General features: G+C 45.9%; 1 protein-coding gene across 6 annotated transcripts in view; it reads right to left on the reverse strand.

Moving 5' to 3' along the window:
* The window catches only part of FOXJ2 (forkhead box J2), a 56,680-nt gene extending 44,893 nt beyond the window's left edge, over positions 1 to 11,787 (reverse strand). For 3 of the 6 annotated variants that reach the window (XM_065571454.1, XM_065571443.1, XM_065571434.1), the window contains exon 1: positions 10,348 to 11,786. The gene's annotated coding sequence lies outside the window, so the exon portion shown is untranslated. Of the gene's footprint in view, positions 1 to 10,347 lie in introns of all 6 variants that reach the window. The other 3 variants (XM_065571429.1, XM_065571425.1, XM_042840795.2) reach the window with 2 other exon arrangements.
* Between the last annotated feature and the right edge of the window lie 4,998 nt (positions 11,788 to 16,785).

The raw sequence follows: 16,785 nt of genomic DNA on the forward strand, positions 1-16,785 counted from the left end.
ATAGATCAAGTTCACCAAGGTTTTTATTTTCTTGTCAGCTGTTTAGACATATGGTAGAAATGTAGAGGAACACTTGAGAAATGTTGAAGGGATTCTGAAAACTTTGCAAAAAATGTGGTTTTAAAGTTAAGAAAAATAACCAAGTTGCTTATTTACGGCCTAGCACAGGTGCAGGGGAAGACAACACAACCCTTACAAGAAACTACAAAAGGTATTGAGAACATGGCTCTACCTAAAAATGCTTAACAGCTGAGGTCATTTTTAACTTTGTTAAAACTACTATAAAAGATTTATACCAAATATATATACAATAAGCCTAATGTTTACACTGTTACAGAAAAAAATGTAAAATGGTTTGAAGCAAAGGACAAAATAAGGCTTTTGAAGATGCACATTGAGGAGTTCTACTGTGCTGGTACATTTTAATCCAGAGCTTTTCTCACTATTACTAAGTGATGCTTCACCAGTAGAGGTAGGAGCTGTAATTTCATACATATGCAAAGATGAGCAAGATAAATCCACCACATTTTCTTCAAGAACATTAACAGAACAATTACTTTTATACTGTGAAAAGGCATTGGGTATTATTTTTGGAGTAACTCAATTTTATGAGTACTTATTTGGAATGAAATTCACTTTGGAAACCAATTACAAACCTCTGATAGGAAAACTAATTCCAAAAGAAGGTATTCCGGGCCTGGAAGCATCCAGGATGCGGAGATGGGTTTTAATCTTAGCTGCATATCAGTATAATATCCAGTGCAAACCTTCGGTACAGCACACGCTAACACTGATACGCTATCGAGATTGCCTCTGAAATTAGAGACAGACTCAGAAGTAGATCACTGTTCAGAATCACCCACTCAGAAGATCTTCCCATTACTACAAAAAAGATAGCCACAGAAATGAAAAGACCTATTGGGTTAAAATAATGTGCTATACTCTTTCTGCAGGACTGTTCATATAGGAGAAATTTAGTTCTAATTCCTGTAACAAACATGGATTCATCAGTGAAAAATGACTGTTCACTATGGGGTATAACAACAGTAATACAAGGTTTACACAGTAGGAGCCCGGCTGAGTTACATGAATTTCACCCCTGCATAGTGAAAATGAAAAACTGACTAGAAGTTGATTTTGGTGGCCAGGCTTTGAACAAAACACTGAAAAAGATTAGTCAATGTGAACTCTGAAGTAGTCACCAACACATGTCACAAACCGTTCCACACCGTCCATAGAAATTGGTTACTACGGCTATACTGGAAAGTTTACAGTGGTGCAGCTGTGCCTCTGTAAGCTCTCTAGTGTAGCCGCTCTAAGTTGACAGGAAAGAGCTTTCCCCCTGACAGTGCTATCCAAACCGGTGCTTAGGTTGGTGTAACTTATGTCGCTCGGGGGGAGAGGGGGAGGGCCGAGCGACATAAGTTATACCAACCTAAGTGGTAGCGTAGACATAGCCTAAGACTTGGCAAAGATTCCACGTTCATTTTGCACATAATAAGCAAATGGACTTCTATGTAGTTGATGCTTATTCCAGGTGGACAGAAGGACATATAACAAACACTTCCACCGATAAGATTACTGAGACATTTATGGAATGTGTTCACTGCATGTGGTTGCCCAAGGAGTTTGGAAGCAGATGCGCTGGAGCTGAAGTTGGAGACTGAACGTAGGAATGAAGGGATGCTAGATGTAGCTTGTAAATAAGGACTCTCTGTCTTTTTATTTTTGTTATTATTATGAGCCAGTTAAAGTCACTCCCTTAATTAAAAGAAGCATATTTGATACATGAGATTTTGGGAGGCATAACACCCAACACCCATCAGTCAGACTTCCTAGCCAAAAGTTTATATGAAATCTATGAGGAGGATGGCCAACAGCAAGGCCAAGAAGCAATGTTCTAGTGGAAAGCCTACACCCTCTAACAACTCTCTATGGCTGGGAAGCTAGAATCTCTACTGGGAATTCTGCATCCTGCAGTTTTGGACTCCTAAGGGGATACATTTTTCATACCATCCTCTGAATAGTAGCTACCTGATAAGATCTTAAATCCCCCTTCCAGTCCCCTCTAGATGCTGGAAGGAGCCTTTTCTCTCTTCCCCACCCCAGACCCTCCTGACCACTGTGACAGGGATTCTCTGTTACTCTAACCCATCCCTCATCTTCCTGGTTGCTTTGGGGAGTGGGGTAGCAGGGTGTCTCTACTTCTCCAGCCTCTTCTTTTTTATCCTCCTTCCCTATAAGGGAAACAGGGAGGGAGGACGAGGGTAACAAGCTGATAATCTGAACTTTATGTATAATTTTTAAATATATAAATACATAAATATATGATCCTCACTGGCCCCTGCTTGGCCATTACAGGTTGGCAGTTTCCTGTAGGTATCATGGTAGAATGACCTGAGGAGGGATTTGAAGGAGGATAAGGTAATGGGTTTATGGACTGGCTAGACTAGGGAAGGCATTCCACAAGTATGGTGTGGAAGTAAGTACATGGAATGTTTCTGGAAGAAGAGAACAAGCAGAAGGTCATACTGGTCATGTCGTATGTAACCTATCATTTAAATCGGCTTCTGTACCAGATGACTGGAGGATAGCTAATGTGACGCCAATTTTTAAAAAAGGCCCCATGGGCAATCCCAGCAATTACAGGCTGGTAAGCCTAACTTCAGTACCCGGCAAATTGGTTGAGCTATAGTAAAGAACAGAATGATCAGACACATAGATGAACATGTTTTGTTGGGGGAACATCAACATGTTTTTTTAAAGGGAAATCATGCCTCACCAATCTACTAGAATTCTTTGAGGGGGGGTGAACAAGCATGTGGACAAGGGGGATCCAGTGGATATAGTGTACTTAGATTTTCAGAAAGCCTTTCACATGGTCCCTCACCAAAGGCTCTTAAGCAAAGTAAGCTGTCATGGGATAAGAGGGAAGGTCCTCCCATGAATCAATAACTGGTTAAAAGATAGGAAACAAAGAGTAGGAATAAATGGTCAGTTTTCAGAATGGAGAGAGGTAAATACTGGTGTCCTCCAGGGGTCTGTACTGGGACCAGTACTGTTCAACATATTCATAAATGATCTAGAAAAAGTGGTAAACAGTGAGATGGCAAAATTTGCAGATATAAAGCTATTAAATATAGTTAGGTCCAAAGCAGACTGCGAAGAGTTACAAAGGGATCTCACAAAACTGGGTGACTGGGCAACAAAATGGTACATGAAATTCAATGTTGATAAATGCAAAGTAATGCACATTAGAAAACATAATCCCAACTATACATATAAAATGATACGGTCTAAATTAGCTGTTACCACTCAAGAAAGAGATCTCGGAGTCATTATGGATAGTTCTCTGAAAACATCCACTCAATGTGCAGTGGAAATCAAAAAGCTAACAGAATGTTGGGAATCTTTAGAAAAGGGATCAGGGCCGCCCAGAGGATTCAGGGGGCCTGGGGTCTTCGGCGGCAGGGGTCCCTGCCGCCAAATTGCCGCCGAAGACCCGGCACTTCGGTGGCGGGTCCCGGGGCGGAAGGACCCCCTGCCGCGGGTCTTCAGGGCACTTCAGCAGCAGGTCCTGGAGCAGAAGGACCCCCCCGCTGCCGAACTGCTGCCGAAGACCTGGAGCGGAAGAAGCTCTGGGGGCCCGGGCCCCGCGAGAGTTTTCCGGGGCCCCCGAAGCGAGTGAAGGACCCCGCTCCAGGGGCTCCGAAAAACTCTCATGGGGGCCCCTGCGGGGCCCGGGGCAAATTGCCCCACTTGCGCCCCCCCCCCCCCCCCCTGGGAGGCCCTGAAAGGGATAGATAATAAGATAGAAAATATCATATTGCTTCTATATAAATCCATGGTACACCCACAGCTTGAATACTGTGTGCAGTTCTGGTTGTCCTATCCCAAAAAAGATATACTGGATTTGGAAAAGGTACGGAAAAGGACAATAAAAATTATTAGGGGTATGGAACATCATCCATATGAGGAGAGATTAATAAGACTGTGACTTTTCAGCTTGGAAGAGAGACAGTTAAGGGGGGGATTTGACAGAGGTCTATAAAATCATGACTGGTATGGAAAAAGTAAATAAGGAAGTGTTATTTACTCCTCATAACACAAGAACTAGGAGCCACCAAATGAAATTAATAGGTAGCAGGTTTAAAACAAACAAAAGGAAGTATTTCTTCACACAATGCACAGTCAATCTGTGGAAGTCCTTGACAAAGGATGTTGTGAAGGCCAAGCCTATAACAGTGTTTAAAAAAGAACTAGATAAGTTTGTGGAGGATAGGTCCGTAATGGGCAGGGATACAAAACCATGCTCTGAAGTGTCCCTAGCCTCTGTTTGCCAGAAGCTGGGAATGGGCAACAAGAGATGGATCACTCAATGACTGCCTGTTTTCTTCATTCCCTCTAAAGTACCTGGCATTGGCCACTGTCGGAAGACAGGATATTGGGCTAGATGAACCATTGATCTGACCCAATATGGCCGTTCTTATGTTGGCACTGACGCAATAGAAGACAAGGGCAGATAAGAAGGGAGACACAGAATTGTGAAGGGCATTAAGTGAGGACAAGAAGCTTGATGTGATGGGGTGGACAATGGAGAACCAACAGATGGATCTGAAGAGGGGGATGACATGGCAAGAGCAACAAGCCAGGAAGATGATTTTAACAGCTGTGTTATGCAGGGACTGATGTTGTTTCAAGGAGGGCAGTGAGGAAGTGGCTGCAGCAGTCAACATGGGAGATGATGAGGGCCTGGACAGGAATTTTAGCTGTGTGGATAGAGAGAAATGGTTGATCTTAGGTTATGGAGGAAGAAACAGCAGGCTATGGACACAACCTCCATTTGTGGGGCAAGAGTGGGAGTGGTCAGAAAGGATACATAGACTGTGAGTCTGGGTGATAGAAGTGTGGTGGTGTTGTAAAAAAAGGACAGAGAAAGGGGGTGGGGGGGAGACAATGGGCATGGTTTCAGAAGGAAGTTCAAAGTTCCGTATTGGCCATGTTGAGTTGGTACTGAGTCATCCAAGGGAAGATGTCCAAGAGATAAGCTAAGATGTACGACTGTATGGAGGAAGACTGGTCAGGAATGGAGAGGTAGATTTGCAAGTCATTGGCATAAAGATGGTAGTGAAGCCAACTGAATAGATGAGATCACCAAAAGAGTGTGTACAGAAGAGTGAGGAGGAGTGAGCCAAAGATGGAGCCCTGTGGTATCCTTATGGAAAAGGGGAGAAAGGAAGAGGTCAGCCTAGTGAAAAAGACACTGAACGAATGACCAGAGCAATTAGGAGGGGAACTAGGAGATGACACACACACAAAAGTCAAGAGAGGACAAGATGAGGATGGAATAGAGACCCTTAACCCTTGGCCAAGAAAAAGTGACTGGAGATTTTAAGGAGAAAGGTTTCAGGAGACCCAGAATGTCTTTGCTTAAGTTAATTTAAAACATATTTAAACAACTTAAAACTAGTTTAGTTTTAGTTTACTTTAGTTTAAAACAACTTAAAACTACACTGACAAGCTATGGGGTCTTTCAGCTTACAGATGACCTGCAAAGGAAAAAAATTGCCCTCTATTTGCTCCTTCATGATGCATAAACAAGGTCTGAAAGGCTTTTTGTTTAATTTCATAAGGTTTTTCCTAATATTCATTACCTTAGATAGCTCTGGAATAATAATCCCCCCTAGCTCTTAGATAGCACTTTTCAGCCTTAAATTTTGAAGTGTTTTATAAAGGATCAGTTTCATTCCTCACATTTTACTGGTGGGGAAACCGAGGCACAGAAAGGCAAAGTGATTTGCCCAAGGTCTCCCAGCAGACCAGTGGCAGAGCTTAGAAGAGACTCCAGATATCCTAAGTCCCAATCAGGTGCTCTATACACTAGGCTTATCTTTTCTGGGGAGTGTTTTGGAGGTCAAGAGACCTCCCTGCCCCCATAAGCATATGATCTAACAAAGGTAAAGGCAAGACAGGGTCACAACACCAGTGTGGAAGACCACTGATGAGGGGCCCAGTGCACTGCAGCTAGGAAAGATTCCTGGAAAAATGGGTTTTAAGGAGGAGATGGAGGATGCTTGGCACATGAGGACAGGGAGAGTGTCCTAGGCATATAGGGCAGCAGGATAGAAGACCCAAAGAAGAGTGGAAAAAAAGAGATGCAAAGATCAGTAAAGAGAGAACTGGGAGGAGTGCAGGAGAGTAGGAGGAAATCAGAGCAGAGACGTAGGTGGGGTGAAAATGCGCAGGGCCTTAAAGGTGCAGAAGCTGAACTTAAATTTGATGCAATAACAGATAGGAAGCCACTGAAGGGATTTGAGGAGAGTGCTGACATGGAGTGAGAATCAGCAGAAGAAAACAGATAACTAGTTGCAGCAATGGGATTCTGAGTCTTTCACCTCTAGGGCACCAATCCCAATCAGGCCCCACGTTGTGATGGGGAAATGGATAATGAGCCTTTCACATTTCAATAAAGCCCCAAGAAATTCCTTAACCAGATGGCCCTGAACTCTGCTACAAGGTCTCTGGATTGAGCCCTTCTGGATATTCTGCACCAGCTTCATTTACATTTTAAAATGGAGGTTTTAAAATGAGTTAAATATGAAAATGAATAATGCATTCAGTACAGTCTCCCTTGTGTTATTCATTTGTACATTAAATGCAATTTATTTTAAACTGTCTCCACATTTTCACTTTTTTAATATGCCACAGATTTTTGTACTTACAGTGCATAACTGTATCACAGACATTTTCATAGCGCAAGCTGAAGATTTTGAGAGCAGGATAGGGAACAGTTGGGGCTATTGGTACGTAGGGAGGTGTAGGAGGCAGTTTGGGAATGGAAAGAGCACATTAGCTGGATGTTTCTCTTAAATAATCAGCAGTGAAATAGTTAGTGATTATTGACATTTAAATGGTTATCTTTAGATTTCCAAGTTAACATCCAATAGAGATGAATGGGCAGTTCACACTTCTTAGAGCCTGAATGAGTAGCTTCTGCAGACTCAAATACCTGATTCATGTTTTCAAGGTTATCTTCAAAACCATCAGGCCTAGAAATATAATTTATTTTAAAATGAAAGCTGAGATTCTGAAGCACTATTCTGCAGCTGTAGAACTCACAGGGCTCTGCCTGTAAGGTAATGGTTACAATCTGGCCTTAGGTTAGGGGGACTAGTTGATTGCTGGGGAGAATTGGGGAAATGAATTACTTGTCTTAGTGCAGTTCTTCATGGGCAGATGCTCACATCACAGATGGCATTAATAGGTCTCCCTGCTGACATTCTCAGCAGAGGCCAAAGGTCTGAACAGGTCATGGAGACTGAACTCCCTGCTACAGGAGGCTACACAAGGCCAGGGCTGAGGTCCATTGGTGGGGGTAGTGTATGGAAGATGCCTGCATTGCTGTGGCCCCTGGGGTTAAAAAGAGAACCAAGGAACAGAATTCTAGCATTCAAGGTCAGTAACATTTCATAAAGCAAAAAAATTGAATTTACAAGTGTCCCACCTCCCTGAATTCAATAATTTTCACAAGAATCCGGGGTCACAATCAGATTCCAAATTGGGTACTAACATTCAGCCTCCTTAAATTGCTCCTGCTATTTCAGTTCAATATGGTATTGCCTGACCCCTTATCCTGATCCCAGGTACTGTCCATAAAACCATGGATTTTGAAACAAAATCCAAGGAACCAACAAGACGTGATGAGACTAATGTTATATGTTATCATTCATTTAGGTAACCCTTGTCCTGCCCCTTTAATCTCTCTCATCTGATGTGAAATCTTATTTAGGGCCTGAACCTGAAAGGTACTGTGTACCCTCAACTCTCATTGACTTCCTTGGAAATTGAGGACACTCAGCATCTCAAAGGATCATATTGCTTATACTGTAAAGATGAAATTTTCAAGCCTGAGTGCCTGAAGTTAGGCTTCTAAATCTATATTCAGGCAATTAAATAAGTAGCCTCATTTTCAAACTGCTGAGCACCTAGCAGCTCTCACTGAAGTCAACTGTGGGCTGATGGACACTTATGACAATCAGGTCACTTATTTAGGTGGATTTAGAAGCCTGACTGGTACCCAGGTTTGAACGTCTTCATTACACTTCTAAGTAAAGCACCTTGCACATTTATGGAGATAAATAATGTTCATCCCTTCCCCTCCCACCTTACACCTTTATGTAACATCTTTGGTGCAGGATGGCTGCAGCATTCCACCCCAGAGGCAGCAGCATTTCAGCCTTGGGTTAACAATCACAGAATTGTAGAATCATATAACTGGAAGGGACCTCGAGAGGTTATCTAGTCCAGTGTCCTTCACTCATAGGCAGGAGTAAGTATTAATACCATCCCTGACCCAATCCAGGTAAATAAGTATCAACAACAACAAAAACCAGCAAACCATACACCTCTCAAGTTATTCCCTCCCCTGGATTTACCAGCATGTCCTGGCTTCTGCATATCTGTCTTTCAGACTGCAAGCTTTTCAGGGCAGAGATTGTCCTAATTTGTGTGTCTAGAACAGCACTGAGTACTCTGTCAGCAATTAATGAATAAATAACAAACAATTATGCACAGGCCCCACACAGCATTCCGCCTTGCAAAATTGTCATATTGACCAGTTCAGCCACAAAATCTAAACACTCATCCTTTATCACAATGACAGAGAAGAATGAAAATACAAATCTTTTATACGCCCTTCAAAATATTACTTGCTGTGGACAAGCAGAATTTTGCAAGGCTGGCATACACATTCAGTAAAATGCTGTGGCATCCGACTGAACCAAAGGCACTAGAAAAATGTCAAGTCATTATTGTAAGAGCTGGGGCAGAGGAAGGTAAATTAACCCCAAGAGCAGGAAGAGTCAGTAAATCCCTTTGAGTGTACGAAGGCCAAAATGTCTGTTATTACCTTCCTTGCACTGGACAACATATTCTACTCAAAGCAGATGGATTTCAAAACTGGAGAGCAACAAGTGGGAAGGCATCTTATAGCACCCCCAGAACACAAACATTATGATTTCAGTCTCCCTCTATAAAATCCACTGTGCCACCCTAAGAATCACAGAGAGGTCAAAATGCAATGGCAAAGATGGGGTGTCACCTGGGGGTGACCTCACACTCTTTTGTCTGAGTTTACTGTCCAATTACACCAAGAAATCCCTCTTGATAATCATTCTTGGATTTCCCTGTTACTATGTATTTTCCTACTGGAGTCTGAGTTGGTATCTGTCACAGCAAGGGATCCTTTGGCCTTGGATTTCCTTGCGACTGTCTCAGGAGAATGAACTTATGCCAGTATCTTGAACAGGGAAAGGGATACCTCAGACTGGGATTTTTATGGGATTGTCTTTGGGGTGCTGCATCTGCTAAAGGAATCTGAATTTGTCTCTTCTGAGGTGATGTCTCTTTTGGACTTGATTTCCCAGTGAATGACCCAGGGTAACTGTGTTTTCTGGGGAAGGAGAGGGAGCACTGTGGTAGTGTCAGAGGGCTCCCTTGGTGTGGGATTTAACTATCCCATTTTCACAAGGCAGCAGGGCCTGTACCCCATGACACAAGCATCAGCATTCACATTCCCAGACCCTAAATAGAGCAGGATCCACATGTGAAGGGTAGTAGCAATGGAATGGCTCCTCTTAGTTTTGAAAGTGGGTTCCACCAGAACTACCACTGAGATTTTCATTCCTAGACCCTGGGTACAATGGGATTCACACCAACGGGCTCATTCCCAGAGCCCCTGCGTACAGTGGGATCTACATCCCAGAGTACTAATACTGATATTCACACAACTCCCAGTCCCAAGCACAGTGGGTTTCTGCAACCCCTAGGTTACTAGCAGCAAGATTCACACACATAGCCTCATGAGCATTACATGAGACACACCCCTAGAGCACCAGTGCTAGGATTCACCCTCCCCCTCCACAGTCTTTTCAATCAACATGATCCTACGTATTACCCCCTGGATGAGAGAAATGTATTTCATTTCAGTGATGATGAAGGCTGAGTCCACAATAAAGTCAATACACTAATGACTGATGGCGGATGGGGAATGCCAGAGGGACTTGGATACAATACCCTGAGGCTAGGGTCTCCAAAAAGCAATGCACTGGAAAGAAAATCAGGCTGGTTCTTTATAATGAATAAAAGGAGACAATTAATTCCAGAAATAAAAATGGAGAAAGGCACACCGAGAAAGAAGGGTGGGGAGTATTCAGAAATGGGAAGATGGAGAGAGCTACAGAGAGGTATAGACAGAAGAGAAAATTGATGGGAAGTGAGAAGGATAGAGAGGAATAGACAGAAGGAGAACTGAGGGGAAAAGAGGGGTGATGTAATGTGGTCACTTACTCTGTCTGGAAGATTTTCTGTAGGGAGGGGGGGCGTTATCTCCAGCACTGGTTTTTGGGGTGCTGCCCTTCACACTCCTCCCCTGGACTCCATCCTCAGAGCATTGCTGCCAGCTATTCCAAGATCTTCTTCAGATTTTGAGAGGGAGGGGATTGTGGATGAAGTCGGGATCCTGAGAGGTAGAATGATCTGCTTGGGGTTGTCTGCCCCCTAAATTGCTGGTGGTATCCTAGGATAGGGAACTCCTCCTTTGTCTCTTCTTTAATAGCTAACTATTTAAGGGGTGTCACTCCAGGGAGATACTGTTTTCTTCTCCCCACTGGCTCTCTGGTTATATGGGAGATCAATTCCCTCTTCCCTCCCTAGCTGGGGAGCCCTCTTCTCTTCCCTATAGGTTCACGTCCCCTTTTGGGGCAGGCAAATCTCCAACTTCTCTGGGGGAGTTCCTCTTGCTAACTGTGGATATTTCAGGGAAGTCTCTTTTCTCTTCCCTGGTGGCTGGCTGGCAGGTGTTTCTCCCCCACCTTACATGGGATATTTGGGACAGTCTCTTTATAGGAGTGTGAGGATATTTCCTCTTTCAGGAGGGAGTGCCCCTTGCCAGGTTGGTATCTAGAACTGTGTTCTAGGCACTGCCAGTCGGTGAGAGGTGTCTCTTCCCCAGGCCTTACTTTCTTGTTGGGTACTGAATGGGTGTTAATCAATTACTGGGTAACTACTATTTGGTGTTTTGCTTCTTTCTGGCTAAGTATTTGAGGGGTTGCTCTGTCCCCGATGGACATAAGGGGTCTCTCTCCTGGAGGTTCCCCACTGACTGTCTGGCTGGGCTTGGGAAAAATGGGGGAGGGGGTGTCTCCTTGTCTATTTTAGATCTGGAGGGATGGGGGAGGGTGTCTCTCTGCGCCCTCTGACGAGGTACTGGGGAGCTAAGGGTGGCTCCACCCCGGATGGGTAGGGGGCTGCAGAGGGTCTCGCCCCGGTCAGTGGGCTGAGTCCGCCGCTTGGCAGATATTTGGGGCTGGGGATCGGGGTCTCTCCCCCGTGGCTGGGGATCACGGAGCTGCCTATGAGGCTCTCGCCCCACGGCTGGGATTTGGGGTCTCTCCCGCGGCGGGGGACGGGGCTGTCACCCCGGGCTAGCTGGGGGCTCTCCCTGGCTTCCCCCTCCCCAGGCCCCGGCTCCTCTCGCCCGGGCCCGGCTGCCACTGGAGGCCGCGGCGGCTCTTGGGCCTGAGCGGGGCTGGGCGGCCGACTCCGCCACCTCCCGCCGGGCCTCGGGCTCGTTCCTGGGGGGCTCCCCGGGCTCCTTGCGGGGGGCCCCGTCCGGGCGGCGCTGAGTCTTCCCGGGCCCCGCCGCTCCCACGGCTGCTGCGGCTGCGGCTCCGGCTGCTCCGGGCTGCGGCTCCACTGCAGGCCCCGGCTCCTCCCCGGCCTCCGCTCCGCCTCCCCCGGCTCCCCCCGGCCGCGGCCGCCCCCGCCTCCCCGGGTTAAGGAGGCTCCTAGAGAGGGGGATACCCAGCCTACCCCGGGAATAACCCCCCCCCCGCAACACGCCTAGAGAATAACCCCCCTAAACCCACCCCAAGGAATAACTTCCTAAACCCACCTGGAAAATCCCCCACCCCCCCAATCCGTTTGGGGAATAACGCCCCGATCCATAATCCCAACCCATGTAATATTCCCCCTACACGATCATCTTCTCAATAACACTAACACACACATCAGTATCCCTATGACAAATCAGGCAATAATCAGGCTTGGAAAGATTAGATTTTTATCAGTAAATGTTGGTAAATGTCAATTTCACAGTATACACACACACAAACCAACGAAAAAAATATTTCCATCAATAATCAAAATGTACAGCTAGGCAAAGTAAAACAAATGCTAGTTGCGAATTTATTAGAGTTTGATTTAATGATATTTGTATATGTTGACATGTGATGTTGACAATTAGTTGTTAATGGTTATAAAGCTTTAACTTCTTGAATCTCAGCATCTACTGTCATTAAATATCTATTACCCCCCCCTAATTTCCCACAGCTGTAAATTTTTAAATACAAATCTAAAAAATGCTTTAAAGTGAATATTGCTATTATCCATCAATATATAACAACTTTCCTGCAATCCCACATGTAATAATGTCCCTCCAACCCAGATAATTTTATCTCAGTGAGATAATTCAGATATGCGTGATAACCTCACCCAACCCATGTAATGTCCAAGTTCATAATGATCTCTTACTATCCCTGAGCCTATGTGACTGTAGCTCCGCTGGTGATATCCCCCCAATCTAAGATAATCTTTTAACCCTGCAATGTGATTATCTCCTCAAAACAATTCATCAAACCTGCTAAGAATCCCCACAATCTATTTGATAACCTACTCCCAACCTTCCACCTAGTGTCCCAGTTTGACAATCTCCTATGTCCTCATGGGGTCCTCAACTCATATGATAATCTCCCCACAACCCAGGTGATAAATTTCCTAACCCTCTAAATCTTGTGGTAATCCCCTCCATCAAATCCCAGCCAGTGTAATAATCTTCCTTCCTTCCCAGACCCTATTGTGCAAGGTACTGAACAAACACAGAACAAAGTGATGGTTGCTGCCCCCAGAGACAACAGATGGAGTCAGAAAAAAAATAGAGTTGTCCTTGTGTAATTTATTTTTATATTAAATTCAATTTATGATGCCCCTATATTTTCAAGTTTTCACAGATTTTTATGTAGAAAACACTTGACTGAATGGTGAATATATCCGGGAAAGCTGGAGATTTTGACAGATGGATGGTCAGCACTTGTGGTTTCTGGTATCCAGAGAGGTGAGAAAGGTGGCTTTGTTTTTGGCAGTCAGGACCCCACAGCTTTTGATAGTGGGATAGTGGTAAATTTCTACATCCTGGCTAATAAAGGCCTGTTTTCTCATTCACAATTAACAGTAGTGGTAAACAGATACCTTTGTAATCTAATGTGACCTGAAGATACTCTAATATTTTTATTTCCCCCAACAATAGTTTTTCAAAACCACGTTTCTTTGGGTTTTACTTTACTATTCCTGAAAAAATGTACAAATGAAAATTTCCTAAATACCATGTTCCCCAGTCTTATTCTTCCTTGTTAAAATCTCATACTACCATGTGGAAATACATACTGTATATCCCTATGTAATATATTAGCTAGTGCCATCTATTCTTCGTGTGATAATCTTGATCAAGATTTTCAGAAATAGGAGCTTAAAATTGGGCACTTTAAATCCGTGTTTAGGTACTTGCCTGATTTGCAAAAATGCTGAGCACCCAATGGGTCACACTGAGGTCAATGCCTAAACATGCATTTACAAACCTAATTTTAGACCCCTATTTCTTCAAGTGCCATCTCTTACCTGTATAGTTTCTTGTGTCTCAACACATAAAGTTTCATGTGACAAACTCCTATCTCCCCATATGCTAAATTCTTTTCCTTTGGTGCAATACATCCTCCCATGTGGTAATCTTATGCCCTGCACTGTTATAGCCACGTATCCTGAGTAATAATTTCACAAACACAATATGATAATTGTATACCTTTCTGGCATGATATATCCTACATGTTAATTTCATACTTTTGTATTTGATAATCTAATATACCCCTTTAAGATAACAGAAATAATCTCATACTCCCTTAGAATAATTCATGACCCCTGTGATTATCTCCTATTTCCCTGTGGGATAATTTAATCTTCCAATGATAATCCCTACCTGAAATAATCTATGCCCTTCACTGAATATAATAAAAGATAACCATTTAATAGCATAAATAATCATGAAAGAATATCTCCTCCAAACAATAGATTTTTTCTGCAGCTCCCCTCACCCACCCCCCAGCTCCACTCCAAATGCCTTATTCCATATAATAATTGTCCACCTCTCCACAATGTGATAAATTTACATTTTCCTGCTGTATATAACACACAGCTCTATATGACGCTCATATCTCCAGGATATAAAATACCTACCCTCTTAACCATCCACAGTTGCATAGACATATTTTCACCCATGGGGTGACAAATAAATATATCCTATCTCCTAGAACTGGAAGGGACCTTGAAAGGTCATTGAGTACACCCCACTGCCTTCACTAGGCAGGACCAAATACTGATTTTTGCCCTAGATCTGCTTCCACATGGCCCTCTCAAGGATTGAACTCACAACCCTGGGTTTAGCAGGCGAATGCTCAAACCACTGAGCTATCCCTCCCCACTAGGGAGGATAAGGGGGCTGCAGGGCCAAGGGACATTGGCCAGGCACTGTGGCGTGCCCAGGACTGGAATAGCAGGCGAGCTGCAGGGCAGGACAGAGGGACATTGGCAGAGCTATGTGGGGAGCCCAGGACTGGAATAGCAGGGCTAAGGTTCCTGGGGCTGGTTTTGTTTAACATCTTCATTATTGATCTGGATGATGGGATGGATTGCATCCTCAGCAAATTCGCGGATGACACTAAACTGACAGGAGAGGTAGATACGCTGGAAGGCAGGGATAGGGTCCAGAGTGACCTAAACAAATTGGAGGATTGGGCCAAAAGAAATCTGATGAGGTTCAACAAGGGCAAGTGCGGAGTCCTGCACTTAGGACAGAAGAATCCCATGCATTGCTACAGGCTGGGGACTGACTGACTGGCTAAGCGGCCGTTCTGCAGAAAAGGACCTGGGGATTACAGTGGACGAAAGGTGGATATGAGTCTGAAGTGTGCCCCTGTTGCCAAGAAGGCCAACGACATATTGGGCTGCATTAGTAGGAGCATCGTCAGCAGATCAACAGAAGTGATTATTCCCTTCTATTTGGCACTGTGAGGCCACATTTGGAGTATTGCATCCAGTTTTGGGCCCCCCATTACAGAAAGGATGTGGACAAATTGGAGAAAGTCCAGCAGAGGGCAGCGAAAATGATCGGGGGCTGAGGCACATGACTTACGAGGAGAGGCTGACTGAACTGGGCTTGCTTAATCTGCAGAAGAGAAGAGTGAGGGGGGATTTGACAGCAGCCTTCAACTACCTGAAGGGGGGTTCCAAAGAGGATGGAGCTCGGCTGTTCTCAGTGGTGGCAGATGACAGAACAAGGAGCAATGGTCTCAAGTTGCAGTGGGGGAGGTCTAGGCTGGATATTAGGAAACACTATTTCACTAGGAGGGTGGTGAAGCACTGGAATGCGTTACCTAGGGAGGTGGTGGAATCTCCTTCCTTAGAGGTTTTTTAAGGCCCGGCTTGACAAAGCCCTGGCTGGGATGATTTAGTTGGGGTGGGTCCTGCTTTGAGCAGTGGATTGGACTAGATGACCTCCTGAGGTCTCTTCCAACCCTAATATTCTATGACATTGGCCAGGCTGTGTGAGGAGCCCACCACTGGAATAACCGGGGGCTGCAGGACCGGACTGAGGGACATTGACCAGGCTGTATGGGGAGCTCAGAGCGGAGAGAGACTGGCAGGGTTGAGGCTCATTGGCAGGGCTGTGTGAGGAGCCAGGGCGGGAGAGCGTAGCTGGGCGGACTGCGGGGATGTGCGAGGACTTTCTGGCCAATTGCGCGGATCCACCTTAAGGAGCTGACGAAGCCCCACACGCAGAGCCCAAGCGGCTCCACCCAGGCCCGTGTCGAACCCAGCTTGGGAACGTGTGGTTGAGGCGAAGAGCCGCAGGGGGAGCCACCCGGGAAGCGCCGCGGGGCGGCGCGTTATCAGGGCTCCAGGCGGCTGCTCCCCGCCCCGGGGTTGGGGCCCGAACCCTCCATTCCCGGGGGCGGGGGGAGCGCTGGACAAACGCTGCCGCCCGGCCCCGCCCCCTGCGCGGGCGCCCAGTCGGGCTACGGGAGCACCGCGCTCTGGGCAGGGGCCCTGCCGCGCGCACTCTCCGCCCCTCCCCCCTTATCAGTGGTTCCAAGGGGGATTGGCACCCCCCCTTCAGGCCCGTTCCCGCTACCTCCCTCATTCCTCAATGCTAATTGGAGGGGGATGAAAATCCAACCTCCGTCGCTGATTGGCTGGTGATCCCATCCATCAGATAGCGGATGGAGGGTAATTTGCCCCTTCGATTGGTCAAGGACGGGGAGGAGGCGGTCCAGAGCGCGAGTAAGAAGGAGCTCCCATTGGTTGCCAACGACATGTCAATCAAGTGGCGGGTTGAGCGTGTCCGTGCGGTTTGGTTGCGGCTCAGGGAGCAAGGACCGGAGACGAAGAAGGGGGTGGGGAGCGGTTGTTGCTTGTAAAACGGGGGCACTTCCTGTCCAGCGTGACAACTTCCTGAACGGTTAGGGGTGGGGGGCGATACAGACGGTGCATGTCCTATGGTCGCGCGGGCTGCGGGTTGGGGTGTTCTCAGGCTGGAGCTCGGGTGTCCACGTCAGTCCCGCTCTCGGCAGTGGCCCGTCCCCTGGCACCGCCCGCGGCAGGCTCCGCTGGGGCCGGGGC

This window comes from Chrysemys picta, chromosome 1 (assembly GCF_011386835.1).
Source record: "Chrysemys picta bellii isolate R12L10 chromosome 1, ASM1138683v2, whole genome shotgun sequence".
NCBI lineage: Eukaryota > Metazoa > Chordata > Testudines > Emydidae > Chrysemys > Chrysemys picta.